The sequence below is a fragment of the Watersipora subatra genome, chromosome 7 (genome assembly GCF_963576615.1).
Source record: "Watersipora subatra chromosome 7, tzWatSuba1.1, whole genome shotgun sequence".
NCBI classification, from domain to species: domain Eukaryota; kingdom Metazoa; phylum Bryozoa; class Gymnolaemata; order Cheilostomatida; family Watersiporidae; genus Watersipora; species Watersipora subatra.
In genome coordinates this window covers 40929987-40950111 of record NC_088714.1, presented here as the reverse complement: position 1 = coordinate 40950111, position 20125 = coordinate 40929987, and the positions used below count along the sequence as shown (strand labels likewise).

At 33.1% G+C, this 20125-nt stretch overlaps 1 long non-coding RNA gene across 2 annotated transcripts; it reads left to right on the top strand.

The window, feature by feature from the left end:
• Nucleotides 1–3041: 3041 nt before the first annotated feature.
• LOC137400291 (uncharacterized) lies at nucleotides 3042–16533 on the top strand. Of its 2 annotated transcripts, none has more exons than XR_010979251.1 (3): nucleotides 3042–3215; nucleotides 8086–8172; nucleotides 15821–16533. It is a non-coding gene; the product is annotated as an uncharacterized lncRNA (long non-coding RNA). The 2 variants fall into 2 exon arrangements; XR_010979250.1 differs by lacking the exon at nucleotides 3042–3215 and adding an exon at nucleotides 7347–7478.
• The last annotated feature ends 3592 nt before the right edge of the window (nucleotides 16534–20125 follow it).

Here is a 20125-nt window from a genome sequence, read left to right as displayed (position 1 = left end):
TCAGTCACGGAATGTGGAAACGAACAATGGTTAGGCAGTCTTTGGAGGACCAACAACATTTTCAACAGTTGATTTATTCGTAAGTTATGCCTGATAACTTTTATTAATTTCAATAAGTTTTGCAGTGTTTGTTATAACATTTGCTTACACTGACAAAGTGGTACAAACTGGTAAAACTTCAAATCTGTAAGTGGTGATATCGTGAAGAAAACTGTCAGTCCTCTTTACTGACCTACACAAATCAAAACCACTGAGTGCAAAGCAATAAGGTAAATATAAATTTCAGTCAAATATATAAATACATGTAACATAGCGTGCGCGTACAAATAATACCATACAAAAGATTGCCAGCTACTCTACTGTATCTACTCTAGCTATATCTAGCTATATATATATATATCTAGCTATTTAGCTACTCTAGCTACACTATATCTACTCTCTTGTCTCATCTGGCCTCTTGATATAACATCTTGTCTTTTGCTGGCTTTGTCCATCAATCTCTCGGTCTTGCGTTGGCCTCGGTGTCGATCTTGTTTGGCTGACTAGGTCCTCATCAGCAACAGCGTCTCCTGCCAAACCAGGCCTTGACCAATTGCGTCATCAGCCTTAGGGTTGGTTACGAAGTCAGCCCTGGTCTTAAGGACGTTCCGCCGCAATATTTCTAGTTAGAGTTTGAGTTGTCACGCATTCAAATAAAATATTGATGTTTTACATGTTTCAACTCTTTTAAAGACACGTAAGCCTACCCTTATTAGATTACAGATAAATCTATTTAGTTAAATAAAAAAACAAACGTCTCAGAAACTTTAAAGCATCTTTGAAGGCGAGCAGTAGTTCTGAACAACACTGTCTATACTATGAAGCGCCACGTGCTATTTTCCAAATTTTTGATAAACAAAATGAATTTTGGAAATTCATAGGTATTAAACTTTAAAACTTAAATTGCCTTATTTGCTCGCATAGTAATTTCTACAATTACAAATATAAAATAACCTGTTGTCTTTGCAAACGCTTGAGGTAAAAAAATTAGATAAAACTTTCAAAACATATATATATAGATATATATAGATATACATATATATATATATATATATATATATATATATATGTATACATATTGTATATACTACAATGGTCAGTCTATACCATAAACATTGTATATACTACTGTCAGTCTATACCAGGACTTGTCACAGACTTTCGGATTCTTTTAAATCACAATACTAGGTAGGCCATGACAAAGTTTTTCGTATTTCTGGTTCCGTCCACTCTTTCAATTTTTTGCCCGGTGGCATTGATCTCTTAGTACCACCAACCGGTTGAGTTTTACATAATGCTGTATAACATATAATACTGTATCATATATAACACTGTAAACATATAATATTGTATAATATATAATACCGAATAATATATATTACCAAATAATGTATAATACTGTATAGTATATAACACTGTATAATATATAGTACTGCATTATATATAATCCCGTACAATATATAATATAGTGAAACATTTGATATTGTATAATATATAATACTGTATAATATATAATACTGTATTATATATAATATTGTATAACTTATAACACCATGTAATATATAATATTGCATAATAATTAATACTTTCAATTAGATAATACTGTATAATATATAATACCGTATATTATATAATACTGCATAATGTATAATACTGTATAATATATAATACTATAAAATACTGTATCAGATATACATGTAATACTGTATAATATATAATACTGAATAATATATAATATCCCATAATATATAATACTGTATGATATATAATACTGTATAATATATAATACCGTATAATATATAATACTGCACAATATATAACATTGTATAATATATAGCGCTGCATTATGTATAATCCCATACATTATATATAATATGGTGAAACATTTGCTACTGTATGATATATAACAGTGCATAATATATAATACTGTATAATATATAATACCATAAAATATACAATTTCGTATAATATACATGTAAAATATTGTGTAATATAAAATACTGTATAATATATTATATCGTAAATAAGTATTATTGTATAATGTTGTAGCCAAGTTTTGCAGACACTCTGTCTGCCACTAAAACTATTCTGACAAAATGTAATCGATTCGTTAGGCCCCCATTTTTTACCATCATGTTATTAGCATTAAGGGATGACCACCTAAAAATCAAAACACTGCTAACACTCTGACGACCACCAAATTTACCTTTATTTAGTTGCACGTATATGTACGAATGTTCATAAACAACATCAAGTCTACCTGATTCTGTAGACAAAAATACACATAGTTTTTAAGGAATTTCACATCACATTTTGGTAAAGCAGTAGGTGAAAGTTTTTTGAAATAAAATACCCTAATGTGCGAAAAATGTTGTACGCGAAGGGCTACGATAATTAGTCTGCAGTTTTCAACCTTCTCTCAGTTATTCAACAGTCAAGAAAAGTTTGTATATATAGCAATCTTACAAACAGATGTTTTCATAAAGAATCTAGCTCAGTAGGAACTAGTACAGTTAAAACAGTTTATTAGGCAAAGTTTTAAATCGAAACAATCAAGTGGCTATTTTAATATCATCAAAGTTATCACACCTGCTGAAATAACTGAAATAACTGCTGTGGTGCCAACTTGTAGCATGTAAGTACATAGACTATAAGTACAAATGCCTGTATAAGTAGCTCATGTAGACAGCCAACTTGTGATGCATGATGTTTCGATAATTGCGGTGAAAATTGAAAATATTTCTGACCACTCATAAGTTTCTTTCCTAAGAAAACTTTGACCTGTTTTAGCATTTACAATGAGATCTGATTTTTGTTGCCTTGTACTGTAGTTTTTACATGTGCTTTATTTCTATTTGTTGTCCTCACTCACACAGGTTATGGAATAGTTTGTTTGATTTTATTTCGTATAGCTCTCCATACTCAACTTTATGTCATGGTTTGTTGAAAATATATAAATAGCGGAACAATTATCGTTTTTCATTTCTGTTTCAGAGTTTGGTAATGCCACTTTGTGGTATGGAAAAGAGTCCTTCATAAGATTGTGTAACCGTTAGAGAGTTGAAGATTCAAAGAAGTTTTCTTATCTTTGTCAAAGCACCAGCACTGGGCGGCAACTGAGCAACAGCTTTCTTGATCATGAGCAAAAAACTTCAGCTCTAAGCTGTTGGCTAGAAGGTGAGCCAGAAACTGCCTGAACTTCTTTGCGATGCCTATCCTACTTATGTTATGGACAACTGTTAATCTTCATTTTTTGTCTTCTGAAAAAAACTAACAACATTGAGCAACTGACTCGCTGGCAATAATATTCAAAATAGTTTTTTAGGCTGGTGGTATTATGCAACTATGCAAAAATTAGAATTGCTTACGATACACCTGCCTAACTTGTTTGGCTTCTTCAAGATTTAAACTGAAATTTCTCCTTGCTATTTTAAGCTATTACTCAAAATCAAAAAATTTGAAATGTTTACTACTGGGTATGATTAACTTGAGCTTTTAGAAAATGTATGTGATAGTGATGTAGTTTGTTCCTGCATAAAATACATTTATAAATACATTGAGTAGTTCAAACCATAAAGTTTCAACAATGTTTGTTTTTAATTCTTTGAACCGTAATAAATTTAAAGTTATTTAAACAAAATGTTAAAAGAATATCACAGTTTTTTATTATCAAAACTTTGTGAAAAGGTTTCAGATAAAAAACTTGTGTATAAAATGATTGTATATTATTTCATGTCTTTTAAAAAAGAATTTTAAGTTAGTACAATTGATAAAAACTTTAGTTTAGTGCAAATGTAAAATTTAAAAGGAAATTAGAAGTTTAACAGTCGAGTCCTAGTCAATTATTTGGAGCAAAAAACTTGAAACAATGTTTTTAAAGTTTTTGTCAATGCTCAGTAGTATTTAGTTCAAAATATGTTTTGCGTCTCTGACTGGAAAATTTTGTTTTGGGCACTAATTTCGGCAACATGACTTTAAAAAATACTGTTGATTTAATAGAGAGAAGCAGCTTTAAAAAAAAACGTCATCACAGTGTAGAAAAAACTGTGTTTGTACATAATGTTTTCACACGTTAACTTTGCCCAAAGATTTTTCAAGCCAGAAATAACTATAAAATAGAGAGGATATGTTGTAGAGAAATTGGAACATGATAGAGGCTAGTACTTGCATGCAATTTGTTACTCTGGTTGGTTTGCTGGGTGCCACTGGTAAAATAAGATCTTGAGAAGAAAGGAATTCTTGGATGTAAAAAATGCTGAAAATATGAACTTATGAGTGAATGCTTGCAATTTCCTCAACATATTTTTCAGACATGACAAAGTTTTAGATTTCTAGGGTTTAATATTGTGTGAAGCATATGCCGAACTCTAATATAAAAACGTTGTAAACAATTGCAAACATTTATCTTACTACAATCAATGGTAACATTGTAGCTTGATAATCTTAATTAATAGAAACAGCCTATTCTCAAGCAACATTTAGCTTTTTTTTAGAACAGTCGTTTGATTGTCAGAGCCAAAAAGCCGTTAATAATTTGCAGCTAACTTTTCCAAATTTCTGAAGTGAGCCCTAACTGACTTGCAAAATCTACGAGTAAGGTCTCTCTCTCTCACAGTCAATCATTTCGACAATGACTGTCTCATGGTTCAGGCTTTATCACTAACTTCCACCCAGCTCTTTTCTCGCCTTTTTTTGCCATCAGTTTAATGGTAGTAAAATACATAAGGATGCAATGCTAGAAACAATGACACTGATGGTCTTGGTAGAAAATTTCATTTGGTAGTTTTTGTTGGCACATCAGATCAAGGAAAACCTTATATCATTTTAAAAGGATTTTGTTTTTATGTTAAACTATAACAAATATTGACAATTAATTATGAGCAAGTAGTAAAATTGCAATCAGTTTGACTTCAAAAAATTTAATAATGCGTGGACAAAGGAGGAAAATGATGAGGAAAACAAGTATATTTTTGTCCATGTTTTTATTCATCATGGCATTTCTTTAAAAAACAGTTTTTGGCTCATGTTCAAACATTTTTGACGGACTTCAACAAATTTTGAAATACAGCTATGTAATAATCTCTAGCCATATTGTTCCTTACAAAGATTTGTAATTGTGTCAAGCACAACAGCTGTAGTACTGCAGCTTTATGCAGCTACCAAAACAAGGTGCCATAGCTTGTCGTCTACACTTTTGATTTATAGTGGTGCTTTAAAAACCTTGGAAAATTCAAATTCAAATAGGTGGCCAAAATGCCAAAACAACAACTGACCGGTTTAAGCTGGTTTCGATTGATCATGACTTCGTGAAAGCATGGAGAATGAAAGCTGCCAGTTTTAACTGAATGTGATGTTTTTGGCAGAGCACTTGAAAACTGAGGAATATATTCCAAAAAAGCATTTTTTCAAAGATTGTTTTCCAAGGGTGATAAGCGAATTTGACATTTGATGCGTATGTGAACAACAACTTATTAGCGAAGGGCAAAAAAGCAAAACAGACAGAGCTCATATTATAGTATATGTTAGCTTGTAACTCACAGAGAGTTTAACATACATGTTTTCAGATACAAGTTTTCTGACATGCTGGTCCTGGATACTAGTTATCCCTCTTTTTAGTCATGATTACAATGCTACTACAGAAGAGTGATTTACTAAATGTCTTCATCAAATACAAACTTGTTCATCCATTTTTCGTTGTTGTAATCTGCCTGTAGCTTTATGTTTTGGGGTTCATTCCATGTTTATGACTTTTAACATTATGTACAAAAGTCTGTAACTGCCTACACAAACTTTACATTACCTAGTTGCAACCTGCTCTCTATTGGACTGGACTACAATCACAAAAGCTACATCATTTTAAAGCTTGAGATGTTTTTGTTTATGTCAATCTAACATTAATTACTTTTACCTAATCATTTAAATCTGTTACTTTGAGTAGATTAGCCCAATATTCGTAAGTTAAATTAGTTAATAATTGCAAGTAGCATCAAAAGACGAGATCAATTTTAAGTTGAATTATTTTAAGCTTTCAAGTTGTCTAAATATAAAATTGCAACAGTCCATGTTGAGATTTTCTCTCATGATTCTTAAATATGCTGTGAGCGGATTTTTCCTGCTTGACGGAACAGTTCATATTAAATATGTCAAGAGCTGTATTGTTCTTGTGTGACCGAACGGTTGATGGTGTCACAAGCTTTTAAAAATCTTAACTTATTATCTAGTTGTTAGCGGAGCAATAATAAATTGATTTTCACTGCTGTTACTTTTTTGTTTGGCTAATAATATAAGAGATGTTGGTTGAGCAAAAATTAGGCTGACATTTTTACTGCAGATACATGCTTATAGCGCTTTAGCAGCAAACCCAACATGCCCAACATGTCCTACCTGTTCAGTATGCCCAATATGCCCAGCATGCTCAGCCAGCCCAGCATGCTCAGCCTGCCAAGCATGCTCAGCCTGCCCAACGTGCCCAGCATGCTCAGTATTTTTTTCCTTTTCAATCAGGTAGCTCAAAGGTAGGTGATTAGAGATGTTTTCAATTTTTACACTGTATTTCCAAAATTTGTTTCTCTGTGAACCAGACAGAATCTTGAAACTAAACCTTCTAAGTCATCTGACGAAGTGCATGCAACACATGTGTGTGTGAAGTTTAGATCAAGTTGCCAGAAAAATATAAAACACACAGTGTTTAGGCAAACTTTAGAAGACCACCAACATTTTTCAGTTGATCTATAAGTAAAGTAATAAATTTTGATTAATTTCAATGAGTTTTGCAGTGTTTGTTATAATATTCCGTAACCCTGACAGAGTGGAATACACTGGTAAAATTTTAGATCTGTATTCTTTGACATTTTTAATTAGAGTTTGGGTTGACACACATTTAAAAAACATTCAATAAAACCTTTATATTCTACATATTTCAAGCTTTATAAGGATATGCACCTTTGTTGCACTACGTTCGGCACAAAACTAATTAACTGAATCTATCTAAACAATGGAGGTTTCGTCAAACTCAAAGCATCTTTTTCAAACTTCAAATTGTATTTTTGAACACTCCTCACTATATCATGATGCATCTTTTGCTATTTTTCAAGCTTTCGATATACAAAGTTAATATTAAAAATTTTTAGGCAAACTTTTAAACTCAAATTCTTTATTTGTTGGCATAGATCTTTCTACAATAATAAATATAAAATAATCCCTTGTCTTTGCAAAAACCTGCGTTGAAAATTGGATAAAATTTTCAAATCATCTCATCAGCATTAAAAAGCAAAGAATGCGTGTAGTTTCTCTTTATTTTAGAAATAAGGGAAACAGCAGCTGTGACTAGAAGCAAGTAAGAATCTTGGTACTTTAGCTATAGTTCTACAGATGCATAATTAGATCACACATCTGCAAGGTTTTGACAAGTAAATAAATGCAACTGGGCAAAAAACAAAGGTATGCCTGACTAAAACTTGGAAGCTTTATGGTATTTTGAAAGGGTATCAACTATTGCAAGATAGACTGTGTATAATTTATACCCCATTATATTGGAACCTGGGGATAAGAAAAATATGATATTGAGTGGCTTCTCCAGACGTGTCCTTCTTTTGAGCTGGTTGCTAGGGAAAGATGATAAAGTATTTTCAATTTTTGATATAGTGTAAAAATGGAAAGTTCTTATATTACTTTTTTTACAGGTAGGCCTATCTCCAATTTGAAATAATGTTCAAAAATTATTCGAAGTTGGAATGATCGATGTATTGTAGAAAAATGCAAAAAAATGATATGATGTATTAGTAGCGCAACGCCAAAACTAAAAATAGTTCAACAAAATTCAAGCAATCAAAACTTGCAGGCAGGTTTGGCATAAAGAACCAAATCTGCATAGCTGATGCCTATTTGGAGTTTGGTTAATTGCTCTCCAACGAATGGTAGCAGTTTGATGTGACAATATTTTTATAAATGCTGATTTTCTAGGTAAAAATAAGCTCCTACTAAGCATTTGATCTGACCAGACAGTGATTGAACAATAAATCATATATTTAAATTTCTACATTTACAGAAATTATGTGATATACCGGCTTCATTGTTGGCAAGCAAAATCACTCTGAAGAAGTAGAAATTCTTTTCTGAGCTGGGATTGAACATGGTGAGTGAAATTTTTGACACTTTAGAATGTCGGTTGTGACACCCATGTTTAAAAATGTAAATTGGCACATTTAACTACATGTCTGCAAAACAAGGTTGATGAATTCAATTTTAAACTGTGAGATATTGTAGCGTAGAAACCTTGGGTAGTAGTAATACGACATATTCTTCTTAATATAAAGCTATTTTTCCTGTTCTCAACAGCCACAGTAGAAGACTTTTATGTACTTCGACTGATCATTTGTGGTCTAGCAGTTTACACCGGCAGTTATTTTTGAAAATAGAAAGATAACCAACAACCAATCAATTATTAATAATATTGGTTCAGCATCAAAATTTGGGTTTAAGTTAAAACTTTTTTGCATCAAAACTATTGAATGCTTGCAATATTTATGACTTATTTCCTTTTTCATAAATGCTAGCTGATAGTAAAAAATTCTCTTAAAAGTTTTGTGAGTAAAGAAGTGTTAAAGCCTATGATAAAACATGCTTATCAGTTTTACGTTAGTAAGATGTGCTTTAATTGTGGTTAGTTTGTTGGTAAGCGCCAATATTAGTAACAATTACAAACTCTCTTTTTTTAAGGCCTTAAGGCTTTTGCTTCACCATTAATTTTTACTAGAACGAATTAAATCTTTGGTATCACTTAAATATATAAATATTATATAAATATTATATAAATAAGTATATTTATACATATATATATATATATGTATATTTATTTACAGTCTATATATATATTTTTCCAAGTTTGTCGTATGTTTGTAGGATTGATTGTCCAGCTATAGATTTTAAAATCTTGGATTAAATATTCCGTACCGAGGAAGATTCGATCTCAGACCCTGCCGTTCACCAGTCTGACGCTTTACCAATCAGACTACAGAAATCAAATTATCACACGATCTAGACTATTTCATACAGAAATAAATTGCGTGCGGTTTCGTTAATTTTTTTATTAGAGAAAGAAATCCACTAGCCAAGGAGCGTACGGCCATTTGCCCTGCTCAACTACATGAGTGCGCTCCTTTATATATAATAACATCACCCGTTCCGGCTAACGGCAAGAATATCGGCTAACAAGGTGAATAAACAGGATCGCTAGTACGTTGGTATGACAACAATTTAAGTGACGATAAGTGATAGCATAACGAGTAAAACAACGATATAATAAAAAGGACATACAATAAAATAAGACAACAACATGAGTGACGACAAGTGACAGCACGAGTAAAACAACGATAAAATAAAAAGGACAACACATACAATAAAATAAGAAATTTAACGTCATGGCTCGGCGTTCACCACAGTATGTGTATTCGTCGGTTTGATTGTCCAGCTATAGCTATTATTCTAGCATTGTGCCCACGCTTTACGAACCCTCGGTTAGGAAATTTCAATCTAAGGCGTTGTCATATTTGATATATTTTAACCACACGCTAATTATTTTAGCAAAGCACCCACACGTTACGAAGCACTGGCTAAGAAATATTGTTGGACTTATGTATATGCAGCATGAAGCTTCTTTGTCTTCTTTGTCTTTATTTCGTTAGGGCTAATTTGTTCAGCCCCACGATATCGACAATAATTTATCTACAAACTGAAAAATTGGCAACTTGTGTACTGACTATCTATGCCAGGGGTGCCCAACCAGTCGATCGCGATCTACCAGTCGATCTTCAAGTGCTTGGCAGTCGATCGCGGGATGATTTTAGGATAACATATAATTACAACATAAAATAATAATTATTCACTAACTAGCAGCAACTACTATTGCTGCACAGCACTTTACTAAACTACTGCACTAAAAAAGTAGTTTTAATAATAACATTATTTACCTATTATCGTTGTTTATGTATAGTCGTGTTTGATTGTGTATTTCAAGACCAACAAAAATACACGTGAACGCCATTCATAAGTTCCCAGCACAGGACCGCAGAAAAAGCCGATAGGTCCGCACTCGATACAAAACCGTGTATAGTTCTTCATGCACCCAAAATAACTTTTGTTAAAATGTTATGCAGCTTTCTGCTAGCAGTCGATCTCGTTTTTTCTTTTTGAATAAAAACATAAACCCATTCTCACTAAGGTAGAGAATGAATGTTTTTCCTTTAAAATTATGTTACTTACTGGATCACTGCATTATATAAGCATATATGTGGAACTTAATAAAGGTGATAGGCTCACCACTACAGGCTCAAGTTTGTTTTTAATTTTTTGTTTCGGGGCTTCGCTAGACTAGTCGATCTTTGAAGGCAGGCAAATATAAAAGTAGATCACATGTCTAAAAAGGTTGAGCACCGCTGATCTATGCTATCAAGAGATATCAGTTGCTTGCCATGGCGAGTGCAGCATTATCTGTTACGGTAAAACGGTTTTTGCAAATATAAAATTATTTAATGATAAAATTTCAGTTAAATGGCGTATTTATTAATACATTGCGCTCACGGGTTACATATAAAACATAAAACACCCTCATAAAACACGATGCGTTCCGCCAAACCGTTTCAACGATCATTTCTCTCGAAATAAATAATTGGTGACTGTTGTAGTGCTTTTCATTTGGTCATAGTGATTTTTATTTTGTACTAATTGTATCATTACCAAATAGTCTGTTTTGTAGTTTACATACTTGTTATTTATTTCACATCTACATTTAGTTCTCTACTTATTTATTCCAGCTGCTCAGAATATGTTTGCCCTAGTTACACTGTTTCTTTGATTATCATTTGGGTTTCACATTCATTCTTTTGGGGGGGGTATGAGATCAAATATTCATCTGTACGGATTCTTTTTTCCAAGATTTTAAGATCTCTAGCTGGAATGTGTACATATATAGACAGAAGACAGATGACATACTTTGAGAAGTGTATGTATATATACTTTTCCAAGTATATATGTACTTCTGTATATATGTACACATACATACATATACGTACGCATTTGTATGTATGTATGTATACGTACATACATATACGTACTTATACATACGTAGATATATGTAAGTATTTGTACGTATGCTCCTTGCTTTTTTCAGTTTCTTGCTTACACAATCATCATGTGGAGAGCTACAACTTGATGATTGCATAAGCAAGAAACTGACATTAGCTGAAAAACCTTGTCAAAGAACTTTTACACTTTATATCATGGGAAAAATGTATCATACAGGTAAAATAAATTAAAAAAATAAAACGACTATAAAAAGCTTTAGATGTAAATGTGCAATAATTAGCGAGTAACAGCTAAATTAAGTTGGTTTTGCTACAATAATAATAAAATATAATTCGGTAATGATACAACTAATACGAACTGAGAAAACAAAGTTAAAATCCCGAATATGTAGAATTATTAATAAAAATTCTTGCATACAAGTGTGTGTGTGTGTGTATACAAAAGGTTATTGTTCCACCAGAAATTTGTCAAAACTTTGAATTAGATGATACTGGTACTTCTCGCTACCGGTACAAATATAAAAATGAAATATCGTACTGTCTTTATCAGACCGAACAGAGAGATAATGTTGAAGCTATTTTTACGGAGACAGTTTAATTGCTTGCATGAGAAGAATCAGCTTTCATCCCAATTATGGTAATTGTACCTTACAAAAAATATTTCTTAAGCGGGGCATCATCAATGCATGGATGCATTGAAAAAATACACAAATGGAGCGACATACACACGCACCTACGCACACAAGCACTCACGCACGCACATACACATGCACTCACACACACACAAGCGCACGGGCACACACGCATGCACGCACGCACACACACATACTTGGAGAAATGTATATTTATAATTATAAATGTATATATTTATATACATGTACTAAGTAAATGCCTGTCCTTGCACTGGAAATATAAAACAGCTTATAACACTGGTATTTAATGTAATTGTATTTGGGTAAATTTTGTACCTTATGAATTTGAGTAAATTAAGTTAGCTATAAATACCTTATAATCTAGAACTTTCTACCACCCTCAGTGTATGACTTTGACTCTTTCTCGGGTTGGCATCTTATGGTGCAAAAAGTTTCTGTAGGGGTATAGAAACCAGAGTAGTTTTATAATGCAAACATCCCCCCAGATAAAAAATCATCAGAATTTCATATAAATGCTGTCAATATTAAAAACTAGTAACAAAATAGTATGTTCACCTTAATAACTATAGTTACATACAATAACTTTATTGTATTAAGTGTATGTATTGGTTATGATCAGCAATAAAACGTAACATTATAGTGTACCATGTTCAGTACGTACCATAAAGAGTTCTTACCTTTAAGACAGACATACGTTTAACATAAGCTTTGCATTTAATTTAATTAAGTTTCACTTACTAAAAACACACACTTGAAACTAATTTTTATAATGCATTTCTAATTATTTTACTGAATTTCAACTTTTATCACTAAAATCTTATTGCTTATCAGTTTCTGTCTTCGCTTTTACTGTAACTTTCAGCACAGTTGTTTAAAATCAATACCAACCTATTCAGCAAGGAAAACCAAACGATGCTGTTTTCATAATGAAATCGATTTTGGTAATTAGTTAATGGAAATTGTCTGACCCCTCACCGTCTATTAGAAGTGATCGCAACTCCAATTTGCTACTGGTTTTAAAGGGAAAATTATATCATTTTACACATAATAATGGCTCAACTGAACAAAATTGGTCATCGTATCTTTTTCAGGCATTGTGGAAATATTTTCATCAAACATACTTCTTCAAACACCGGCTTCAAAATTCGAACTTGGACCGTATCGTAACCTGGACCTTAATTGTATCTTGAAGGTGCGCTGTATTAAATCTCAGTGTTTGGGTAACACTGATTCTGTAAATCGGTCTGTCCAGCTATAGCCATTACAATTTTTAAATGAAAAGCTTACATCATTCTAGATTTGAACTCACAAAGGTAACAACTACATGTTTGTAAACAAATAATGTAACTACAAGTCTTATAAGTCTACACACGCTCTTACATTTCAACTGCTCTTACTATATACTGTATATAAATACATAGAAACACATAATTATAAAAAAAAATATATATATATATATATATATAAACAAGAATTTGTCTACTTGTCTGCATGTAGATGACAGTTCATTTCGCCTGTTCAATGTAGCCAACTCAGGCATTCGAATGATGTAAAACTTTTCCCACAAGGCAGGTTATATGTATTAGTTGAACAGTTAAATGATGTTGCCTTTCTAACAATTTTCCATCTTATATTAAAATCAATGTTATTCTCCTTCAAGTTCCATACATATTTATTAAGTTCGTTGCTAGATCGCTTTTGTGCATGTCTAAATGTTGGCTTATGGTTTGCGTAGCGCGTTTTAAAATTATTGTCAGTAAGTCCAACATAGTGCTGGTCCGGCTGCTCATCTGCTGTTGTCACTGTTGCTTTGTACACTACGGACTTAGTTAAGCACTTTCCAACTAACGGGAAATCATCTTTAATTCGACAGTTCCATTCTCTTGTTACTTCAGGGTCAACTTGCAGTGAGGCGATATTGTGGGAGTTTATAGTCTGCTTGATGTTTTTCATGCAACTATAACTCACTTTGGTGTTGTTTCGGTTAAATATATTTTGCAGTAGGTGTGTGTTTGGAAACTCACAGTCGAGCATGCGTAAAAAATTTTTCCCGATGTTGCTGGTCACATTTTTGCTGAAAGATGGATTATACCAAGTTATCTGCCTTTGTCTGTTTTTCTTTTTTTTGCCTGTTGTCGCTGGTAAATATGTTAGCTGGTAATCATACCCACTTTTGTTTAGTGCACTCTAGTAGATTCCTGTTTCACTCACAAAAGATGCTTCGTCAGATGAAATGTTTATAAGGAAGCTTAAGGATTTAAGTTATATATAATTATATATATATATATATATATATATTGTTTATATTGTATGTATATATGTATACATATGTATATAAATGAATTACATATATTTATATAAATGAGTTATATATATTTATATAAATGAATTATATACATTTATATATATAAAATATATATATTTATATAAATGAGCTATATATATTTATATAAATGAATTATATAAATATATATAATTTATTTATATAAATATATATATTTATATAAATGAATTATATATATTTATATAAATAATTATTAAATTATTTATTATATAAATATATATTATATAAATATATATATTTATATAAATGAATTATATATATTTATATAAATGATATATATGTATATATATATATTTATATAAATGAATTATATATATATATACAGTAGTAGACTAGTCTATTAGATTACCGTAAGCATAGACTAGTATTGATGCTGAGAGCTGCCGTGAGTCACTGTCAATGATAGTTTCTTTTGGAGTACATATTCTCCACACGCGAACGCATACTTTTCTCCAATGTACTCTTGGAGGTTTTTTCATGCTTTTGTTGGAATGCTAATCAATGACATAATACTTATAGTACATTTTTACAACCAAATTTAACATCTTCTCTGTAAGAAGATCATACAATGTTTAAAACAGTAGACCTGGACAATTCTCCATTGTTGTGGATATGCCAGTTCGATTATGACATTCTATATACAGTGGTGATCGTAACTATAGGATTGCCTAGTAGTTTTTAGTCCCTGTCATTTATGGCAGAAACTCACTTTCTTCCTCATCTCAGACTAATGTGGTTTAAGTATTTAAAATTCAATTTTTGAGATACTCTGCTTGCCATCAAAAATATTCTTAAGGCATATATTCAATATATTGGGCTCCTATTGTATGCGATCTTCTGATTGAGAACAAAAGCTGGTAAACCAAATATGAAGACGTTACTAACGCTCCACAGGCCTGGCTTTACCTTTTTATTGTTAAATGCATCTGCATGTTTATAAACTATGCTAAATTTGGACATCTTTGTCCATGAATACAAACATAGTTATTAGTGTTTTTGTCACAATATGCAGATACTGCTTTGTTACCACAAAACAAAGCTACAAAAGCAAGTACCAGTTGATATTTAATAGTATTCATGTGTGGAAAATTTTTAATTTTCCGTTAATATAACCATAATTTATTAAATAAATACTTTATAGGTTGAAATAAGGTTGAAGAAATTTCCAACAAAACATTATGACTATTTCATCTTAACAACATTACACTTTGGTGTTTGTTCAAACAACGCCTCTACTTTGTATACTTTTCTTTTTCTTAATTTCTAAGCCAACAGCTCAGTCATTGAGAACTTTATTATCTGTAAAAATGTAGCTATTGTCCACACCTGCCAATTTTGACTTATTTCCTTAATATTTTCAGGTATTTCTGAGAACAATGTTTTTTATGATTTAAATTAGTGGTATTATGATATACTTTTTGTTTCAGTTTTGAGCCGCAATCAATGCTTAGGAAAGCATAATGGAACTTTATGGCTAGTAGTTATCACCCAGCTTGCATGTCAATACATTTATCTATCAAATTAACAAATCTTATGGCTCATTCAGTAAAGGAATAAGCTTATTAAAACATAAACTACAGTACGTGTAACTTACCTGTTTATCAGATTATCAAGTGTCTTACATGAGCTGAGGCATTTAATACTGTAATAAATGTTTATACATTGGTGGCTAGTTGCAGGGCACTTGTATTATTTGTATTTTAGGTGGAGGCTGCGTAATACCATCCTTCAAAGTACACAAAATCTAAAGAAACCCCTTGAGAAGGTGCAACTCATATCTACTGGGTACTTATTTTTACTCGCAATCTAGAAAGTTGCATCTTCTGCATTCCGTTTGATCAGCAATCATATTGAAGCAACTGAGAATCTGGCAGATGCGAGTAGTTTACCAACTGCAATCAGGCATCCATATGTATGATATATTAGCAGCTAAGCTATGAGTCAACTTTTATGACAATTGCTTTGAGACAAATGTTATTTAACATTTTGTTTACAATCACTAGTTGTATATAGAGCTACATATAGAGCTATAGATATATATAGAGCTACTTGACTAACTCAAACATAGGTATATGAAACTTCAACTTTTTCTTTCCATAAATAATATTTTACCTTGATAAATGTTATTTTAATTTGATAATTGGTGCTTTTTTTCTGATAAGCGGTGTATATATTTTGATAAGTTACGTTTTACTTTAATTAGTGATTTTTCATCCGTTCAATTGAGTGCTCGTCCTAAAAATTGATGTTTTTATCTGAAAAAGTGGTGTTTTTATCCTAATAAGCAATTTTTACCCTGATAAATAGTGCCCTGCTCTGATAAAGTATGCTCTATTTTGATAAGTAAGTTTATATTTTGTCAGTCGAGTGTTTATCCTGATAAGTGATGTTTTTTGTCAGGATAAATGATGCTTTGTTAGATTCCTCATGAATTTTTATATGTAGATGAGTCATAAATGTTTTCCCAGTGATTATTTTTAATAAATGGTTGTGAACTGCTATAACTGTATTGTAACTAGAAATACCCCTGTCATACAGCCTACGACCAAAGTGATAATGGAAAAAGAAAGGGTATTGCTGGTTGAAAAATGCATTATTAACAGTCAAATGGCACTGCAGTGCAATAATTGAGAACTGCAATGGTAACTGTAATCTATTGGGTGTTATTATGTGCAACAAACAGCAATAGTGAATGGAGAGGATTATATGTATGTTTATATCTCTCCCTGCAATAAGAGAAATGCAATATTAGAAATAAAATGGCAAGCTGATTTGGAATATATATAAATATATATATAAATAAATATATATAAATAAACATATAGATATAAATATATATATAAATAAATATATATAAATAAACATATATATATATATATATATATATATGTATATATATATGATACGAGTATATATATGATATATATAAATACGGGTTAACCGGGGTGAGGAAACAATTTTATTTATTATATAGGACCTGCGTAGGACCTGCCGAAGGCGTTTCTTGTATTCAGTAATGGCTTTGTGACGTACCACGGCTTCGTGGTTGATGTTGCTTTGCATAATCCCCAAGTATTTGTACCCTTCTTCTATATCTTTGATGGTACCATTTGGCATTCTCAGGCCATCTGTGAGCATAAAATGGTTTTTCTTAAGAATTAGCCTTCCACATTTCTCAATACTGAAGGTCATTCCGATGTCCTTGCTGTATACCTGAGTGAGGTGTATTATCAAATCAATGTCCCTTTCTTTGTTAGCGTACAGCTTGATGTCATCCATGTAGAAGAAGTGGTTTATCTTGGTGCCACTCTTAAACTGGTACCCATAGTGAGTCTTCTCCAGCATATTGCTTAGAGGGTTTAGGCATATGCAGAAGAGCAGCGGTGATAAGAAGTCACCTTGATAGATGCCTCGCTTAATTTGTACACTCGCCAGCTTTTTGCCATTAGCCACCAGTTCCGTCTTTCATTTGGTCATTGACATCTTGATGAGTGCCACAAGAGCAGGGTGAACATTGTACATACTGAGACACTCAAGTATCCAACTATGGGGAATTGAGTCATAGGCCTTTTTGTAGTAGATCCAAGCCATGGCAAGATTGGTATGCCTTCTCCTGCTGTCTTGACAGACCGTCCGATCCACCAGTAACTGATGTTTGGCTCCTCGGGTGTTGCGCCCAATTCCTGTCTGAGCACTGGTCATATAGTGACTCATGTGCTCTTCCAGTTTGTCTGCAACTATTCCTGAGAGCAGTTTCCAGGTGGTGGGCAAGCACATTATTGGTCGATAGTTTTTGGGAATCGGCCTCTGCTTTGGATCTTTTATCAGAAGTACAGTTCATCCTTTGGTCAGCCATTCTGGATGGTCGCCTTCTTCTATTAGGCATTCCATCTGCTTAGCCATTCTAGTGTGAAGTGATGTCAATTTCTTCAACCAGAAGGCTTGAATCATGTCATAGCCAGGTGCTGCCCAGTTCTTCATACGCTGCACTCTGCACTTGATGTCCACTTCGCTGATGGTGAGCCCTTGCTGAGCCACAGTGTGTTGGTGGCTCTCTTTAAGTCTCTTCAGCCAATTTGCAGTGGTGTTATGAGTAGTCTCTTTCTCCCAGATGTCCTTTCAGAACTTTGAAGCACTAGATCGAAGAGGCTCAGGCATTGGCCTCTGCAGTTCACCTTTGAACTGAGAATACACTTTAGATGGATTATTGATGAACAGTTTGTTCATTCTCTTGTTATCCCGCTCTTTGGTGTACCGCTTCAGTCGTGCCGAGAGTGCTACTAGCTGCTGTTTGACAGATTCTAGAGCTTCTATTGTGGCTTCCCTTTTTGGACGCTCCAAACTGTGGTTAGATATTTCACTTAGCCTACTAACTTTCTTGCGCAAGTCCTTGATCTTATTTTGTAGCTTCAGTTGCCAAGATGGAATGGCTTGAAGCCTTTTTGGCAGTGGCTTTATACCCATCTCCTCCAAGACGACGGTTGTCATACTGTAGATTAAGGCATTAGTCTCACTAATCGATTTAGTTGAGATCGACTCCAGTGCCAAGTTAATGTCTGCTAACTACTTCTTGGGTATGGTCTTGCTAACTCTCCGTAGTGGTACCCTGCTTCCATAATCATTAGCAGCTGGCATCTTGTTGATGATATTTTCCGCAAGCTCCTTCACCCTTGGGTCAAGGTCAAGGTGCATGTTTTCTTCAACTTGTGAGTCAACACAAGATTGTGTATGTGTGACGGTGTGTGTTGATATGCACTCCTCGTTGGTCGAAGTTACTTGGGTGAACTGTTCCCTAATTTCATCTATCTCAAGTTCTGATATGAGGTGCCGCTTGATTATGTTACTTCTCTGAGCTACAAGTTGCTTAGCGGTTAGTGGCAATTCAGGGCGCATGTTTATCCACAGTGGACGCATCCTTCTCATATAGCCCCACTTTTGAGGTTCACTCATAAAGTAGCACTGCATGAGGTCCGTGTTATCAGTCCGATTCCATTTCATCCGTTTTGAACCAGTAGCCTATTTTTCGCTGCCTTGTCCTGGTTCAGCTACAAGCAGCGCGGACCTTGTTTGATCGGGCGACGTCCGAGCTGGCATGGCTTTGGTTATTGCACTCATCATAGAGGTTGTAGACGTTATACAAGCAAGGGTCGTGTCTAAGGACCGCCAGAAGAGTGCAGTTGTTGAGGTTTATATATATATATATATATATATATATATATATATATATATATATATATATATATATATATATATATATATATTTGGTTGAGTTTGGTTGAGCACTCTGTGAGAGGTGCGGCACTATTAGCCTTCGTGCAAAGCCCATCATTTTTGTGATTTGAGCACTCTGGTGCCAGCACATTGACTTTTTTAAAGTCTGTGAGGCAACCTAGTTGTTTCATGGCAGGAAGTCAACTCTCATTAGCAATGGGATTTGTGTCCCTTGCCTAAGTTCTGAGCTGCACTGATGAGGCTTCAATAGCCGAAACAGTACTGTCTGTAGAATGAGTATATATATTTATATATATATATATGTATATTATATAGTTTCAAATATGACAGGTGGCCAAACGGTGCCATTTTAGTAGGTGATCTCAAAAGTGTCCTAATTATGCATAGTATGTTATTGCAATAGTTCCAAATTCAGTAGGTGGTCCTAATAGTTTCGTATACAACAGGTGGCTCAAACTGTGTCATTTCAAGAGGTGCCTTCAGAAGTGTCATAACTACATGCAGCAGGGTATCGCAAGGGTATCATATATGGTAGGTGGTTTTAATACTTTTATATTTATTAGGTGTTCCCAACAGTGTCATTTTTTGAGGTGGCCTAAACAGTGTCATAATACCATGTTGTAGATTATTGCAATGGTTTTATAATCAGCAGATGGTCCTAATAGTTCCATATTTAACAGATGGTAACCTCAGTGTCATTTTCGGGAGGGATATCCAAAGTGTCATAATTACACATAGTAGGATACCACAATGGTATCATTTTCAGCAGGTGATCTT